General features: G+C 50.8%; 1 protein-coding gene across 1 annotated transcript in view; it reads right to left on the reverse strand.

Moving 5' to 3' along the window:
* RDH13 (retinol dehydrogenase 13) overlaps positions 1-176 on the reverse strand; it is an 11837-nt gene extending 11661 nt beyond the window's left edge. Inside the window, exon 1 of the mRNA XM_036747851.1 lies at positions 166-176. The gene's annotated coding sequence lies outside the window, so the exon portion shown is untranslated. The remainder of the gene's footprint in view (positions 1-165) is intronic.
* Positions 177-5866: the final 5690 nt, after the last annotated feature.

Consider the following 5866-nt stretch of genomic DNA (forward strand, 5'->3'; position numbering starts at 1 on the left):
CCCCCATTCCCGCGGTGATTCAGGTCCACGTTGCAGCACGGAGCAAAGGGGGAACCGGGGAGGGGCAGGGGACGTCATGCAGCCTCTCAGCCCTCCTCCATCCCCACCCTCCCACGCGGGGTGTCGAAGTGCAGCAGCCCCCCCCTCCCCCCCGCCACTACTCACCGGAGCAGCACGGCGCCCCCCGCAGGGTCCCGGCCAAGGACAGAGGCAGCCACGTAGCGGCTCATTGGGGGCCCGCCCAGTCACGTCGCGCCGCGCTACCTCACGCAGCGGTACACGTCGGGCACGCCCCCTCTCCCCGCCGCCGCGAAGCTTGTTGGACTTGTAGTCATGGGCTGGGCGCGCCGAGCTCGCGGAATACCCACTGCGCAGCAATGGAGGGGGCACTCGGGCCCTACCCGCCCCCCAATATGCACATTCTGTTTACTCACAATAGAGTGTAACTCTCCTCCTGGGGGGTAGGAGGCCTGAGAGACGTGGGGAGGAGAGACAAGGCGGAGCCCCCAAGCCCCGAACCCCAGGCTTGGGCGGCTACGCTGGGCTAGTGTGGCCCCATTGGGAGGGCGACAGTGCTGCAGACCCAAGAACGGCCAGGCACCCTGAAAGGGTCGCGGAGATGCTCCTCCTCCCCCTCCCCTCCCCCCTCCCTTCCCCTCCTTCCCCTCCTCCTCTCCCTTCCCCCCTCCCCTTCCTTCCCCTCACCCGCCTCCTCTCCTCTCCCCCTTCCCTCCACCCCTTCCCTCCTCTCCCTCCTCCCCCTTTTCATCTTCAGCCCCAGCAGCACCATAATCACCACCGCAGGACTTCTAAAAAAGGGAAGATGCCTTGTGGGCAGCTCTGAGAGCAGGGCTGGGAGAGGAGGGCTGTGCCCGGAAGGGAGGCAGGAGGCAGAGGCCGGGGGCAGGGTTCTGGAGGGCACAAACCTGAACTTGGCAGAGGGCTGAGCTCAGGCTGGGTGATCTGGGGGAGAGGACGGGGATCCCCGATGTCCCTGTGGGAAGGCACGGAGCCCCGAGGAAGGGTCAGGCAATGTGGAAGGCAGGCAGAGCCCAGGGTTCCACTCTTCTCTGCGACCCCTATCACTGCAGCCCCCAGCGATCTCCCTCCCCCATGCTCCCAGGGTCTGCTCTAGGAGAGGCATGGGAAGTTTCGGGGGGAGGATGCCACCCGGTTACATAGAGTCTGCACCCAGCCCTCCAGTGGACCTCTTTCTGGGGTCGGGGTTGCCCAGCTCTTAGACACTGGCGCCCCTCAACCGTTTCTCCGTGAGGTCCTCTCTCCTCCGGAATTCACACTCCAGGCCCAGAGGACTGCCATGCAGTCCATTGCGGGGCCGGTGGTCCTGAACAGCTGTGTGTGCCCCAGCCGAGGCAGCCACCCTGCTGGGAAAGGGCTCTGATCAGCCCTTTGTTCACCAGGGGGTGCTGCGGGGTAACGCACGGTCGCTGTCAATGTCGGTTCCATGGAATGGAATTGGATAGATAGCTCTTGGGGTGTTGGGGTCTTTGTGTATCCTCTGGTGAAAGATTCTAGGGGCAAATGTGATCATTCTCTGGTGAGGGAGAGCTGTGAGCTGTGTACACATATACACACACATACACACACGCATATATATATATATATATATATATATATATATATATATATATATATATATATATATATATATATATATATATACCGAGAGAGAGAAGAGAAGGGGGAAGGAGGAAGGAGGGGGAGGGGAATAGAGAAGAGAGAGAGGAGAGAAAAGGGGGGAGAGGGAGAGAGACAGAGACAGAGACACACACACAGGGGGGAGAGAGAGAGAGAGTGTTGAGGCTAGACATTCCCTGCAGGCAGACAGACAGACAGGGTCCAGTGAACCAGAGAGTGGCAGGAGCTGCAGCACCTGGTCCTGGATTGGCCAGCATCTTGCTCCCTTCTCTCCGGTCTACTGAGATGAGACTCTGGGTTGTAGTGAGGGGGATGTGGCTCCTTTGGCGTGTCTGGTGGGTCTGAGGGCTAAGAGGTTCCCTTTCCTCACCCACCCCTGGTTTCCACAGAGGGAGGGAGAGCCAGGTAAGGGCCTGTCCCAGGAGGTAGAGACCCCAAGAATAAGAATTGCACATAGCAGTCACGTAGCACCTAGTATGTGCCAGGAGAGATGGGTGTTATTGGTATCGCCATTTCACAATTGAGGAAACTGAGATGAAGCGACTTGTCCAAGGTCACACGGTTAGTCAGTGCATGAGTCCCTATTTGAACTCACTGAAATTTGAACTCAGGTCTCTCTGACTCTGGGCCAAGCAGCTGCCTTTAGCAGCCCATGACCTTTCTGGTTGGGAGGGGCTGGAGGGGGGACACAGACTGCAGGCTCTCGAGGGACCCTCAGGGACAACACTGGGATTCGGTGGGGTCTTATTAGGAGGCCTGTGGGCTCCTCTTGGGCTGTCACTGTGGGGTCTCTGGTCTCCTGCAGGTCTATGTAGCTAAGGCCTTTTTCTCTGTTCTCCCTCAATGGCGCATGCCCCATCCCCATTCCTGGTTCCGGGTGACCACCTGGGACTTTGCAGGGGAAGTGGCTCACCCCTGTGGGCTTCAGAATGAGTCCCCAGGAAAGTGCCCGCCTGCCCCTCTGCCTCTTTCCAGTTGCTTGCTAAGCTGAGTGACATGGGAGCCAGAGGGTCAGTCAGCTGCCTGGGACTCATCCAGCATCCTACCCCACCAACGGCGCTGCATGCTCTCTGTCCGTCCTCCTGTGATTGTATTGCTGGCTTGTTTTAGAGAAGGACAGTTTTCTTTGTGGACATCACATCCTCTAGCTTTGCGTCTATGGATGCCTCTGAGGCACACCGCCAAATGTAGTACCCAGGTGGTGTGGGGCCCTTCAGGAGTCTGGGTCCCCCTCTGGGGAGAGGCTGCCCTGCCCACGCACGGGCCTTCCTTTCTGCTCCTCAAATAGTATGTTTCTTTCAAGTGCTGTAAATTTGCTAGATGTTAAAAGCCGTAAATGTCTCATATAAAGTACATACTGCCCCCCACCATTGCTTGTCTGTAATGGAGAGGGGGTCATTAGCATGCTGATTTTTATGAAGTTTCTCTATGTTCCTCTCTTGGACTTGCTCCTGACTTCCTCTGGACTTCCAAACCCTTTCCTTTGCAGGTTCCATCATTCCCTCCCCCTGCCCCTGCTTTTCAGCTCCCTTCTGAGCTTTTCTTTCCTCACTAGAGTGTAAACTCCTTGAGGGTAGGGGGCTACTTGCTTCCTTCTTTCTTTCCTTCCTCCCTCTCTTTTTCCCTTCCTCCTCTCTCCTTCCTTCCCTCTCCCTCTTTCTTCCCTCCTTTCCTTTCTTCCTTCACTCCCTCTGTTACTCCTTCCTTTTCTCCTTCCTTCCCTCTCTCCTCCCTCCCTCCTTCCCCTCTTTCCTCCCTCCCTCCCCCCTTCCTTTCTTCCTTCATTCCCTGTTACTCCTTCCTTTTCTCCTTCCTCCTTCCCTCTCTCCTCCCTCCCTTCTTCCCTCTCTCTCTCACTCCTTTCTTCCCTTCCTTCATTTCTCCCTCCCTTCCTTCTTTTCCTCCTTCCTTCCTTCCCTTTGGTGAAGTTCACATAGAAGCATCCCTCGGACAAATCTCTGTCTCTTTTATATTTCGTGTTCTACGGCTGTTGCACAGGAGGATAAATATCTCCTTTTTGTATACGAATACAAGTGTTAGGATTTCAATGCATCCAAAGGCTCCGGAGATTACCTCACCTACAGGGATGACTTGTTCCCCCTGACTCATTCTTTACTAGGTCTCTTTACCTCGGATGCTTTTGTTCAGCTTAGCTTGGAGATGACGGGTATGCTCCATTAAAACCATTGTCCTTCAGTTTAGAGGAATCTATATTCTGTCTGGGTGACCAGGGGCAGTGGTTTGCTCCCTGAGAATTTACTGGAGGAGTTCTCTTGAATATCTTAAGGCCTGTATTTGGAGAATAGGGGTTTGTAGTTGGAGCTTCGGAGATGACATTCAAGCTTCTGGGTAATGTCTTGCTCGGTGTTCAGTGTTGCTAAATAGTTTTAGTTGTGTCTGATTCTTGGTGACCCCATTTGGGGTGTTTTTGGCAAAGATACCGGAGTGGTTTTCCATTTCCTTCTGCAGCTCATTTTATAGGTGAGAAACTGAGGCAAACTGGGTTAAGTGACTTGCCCAGGGTCACCCAGCTCATACGTGTCTGAGTTCAGATTTGAACTCAGGAAGTCTTTCTGACTTCAGGCCTGGTACTCTGCACTATGGCACCATCTAGTGGCCCTAGGTATTCAGCCGGTGCTAATATTTTACAACCTTCAGTTATGTATTGCACTGTTTTTTTCTGTTTTGTTATATAATCTATATTGATCTCTAAGTCTGGACTTTTCAAGAATCTGTGATTTCTGGTGGCAATGATGTCATCCTCCTTTGCCATCGTAAAACTATTTCCACAAACAAATCCAGCCATTTTTCAATGCTTCTTTGTCAGCCTATCGTGGGTTGAATGACTGCGGTCACAGAAGGAGGGTCTTTTGGTTCCACTCTTGGGTCCTAGTTATTTTAGAGGCTCCGTCTGGAGGCCAGTGAGTCAGCAAGTCATCAAGCATTTAGTAAGCACCTGCTGTGTGCCAGGCACTGGGGTGCTTGGGCAAAAGACAATCTCTGCTCTCAAGGACCTCCTAGTCTAATAAAGGTAAATGTCTTTCAGTTACATTCAACAAATTCAGTGTACACCTATCATCACCACCCTTGACTATGGCTTTTCAAAGTGACCTCTGCTTTTTTGAAAAAAGCATTTCTCTTAAGTTTTTGATCTGTTTGCCACATGCTCTAAGGATAGCTGAACATCCTTTTCGTCCTTAGAGCGGTAGCTTAATATTGTACAGGGTTTTGTTAGAATCCTTTCCAAACCGGTCACAGTCCATTTTCCACTTCTGAAAGCATAAAGTAACACTGGCATTCCATGGATGTCAGTCACTTCAGATGACTTCTTTCCACTCAGCTTTGATTTCAAGGTACCAGTAAGTCTCTGAACATATTCAGTTATCACCGTTTCCTTGATATCTTTATGTCCAGTGAGTCTCGCCTAGGGGAGACCAAGGTATTTGTAGGTATCATTTTCGCCCATTGGGTCTCTGTGATCTCCAGCCAGATTCCAATTTATCAGTATTTTATACTGTGTTGTTTATTTTATATGGAATTTCTCTTTCCATCTCTTCCTGCTGGATTTTGTTAATAGTGTACGGAAAAGCAGATGATTGGTGTGGGCTTACTGTACATGCTGCAACTTTGCTGAAGTGGTTAATTGTCTTGACTAGTTTTTAGTTGACTTTCTAAAGTTCCTTAAATAAAACATCACGTTATTTGCAAAATGATAGTTTTGTTTCCTCTTGGTTTATATCTGTAGTTTGCTTTTCTTGTCTTATTGCTATAGTTAGCATTTCTAGTACAATACTGAATAATAATGGTGGTAATGGACGTCCTTGGCATCTTATTGCCAATGTTTCTGTCTTATCTTATTCACAGATGATAACTGGTTCTTGGTTTTAGATAGGTACTACTTATCGTTTCAAAGGAAAGCCCTAATAATGCCTATGCTTTTTAATGTTTTAACAATATAGGTGTTGTATTTTGTCAAAAGCTTTTTCTTTGGGGGCAGCTAGGTGGTGCAGTGAGTAGAGCACTGGCCCTGGAGTCAGGAGGATGTGAGTTCAAATCTGACCTTAGGCACTTGACACACTGACTAGCTGTGTGACTTTGGGCTAGTCACTTAACCCCAATTGCCCTGCCTTCCCCCCTCAAAAAAAATTTTAAAAAAGTTTTTTCTTCATCTTTTGAAATAATCATATGATTTTGTTGGTTTTGTTAT

This window comes from Trichosurus vulpecula, chromosome 2 (assembly GCF_011100635.1).
Source record: "Trichosurus vulpecula isolate mTriVul1 chromosome 2, mTriVul1.pri, whole genome shotgun sequence".
Classification (NCBI taxonomy): domain Eukaryota; kingdom Metazoa; phylum Chordata; class Mammalia; order Diprotodontia; family Phalangeridae; genus Trichosurus; species Trichosurus vulpecula.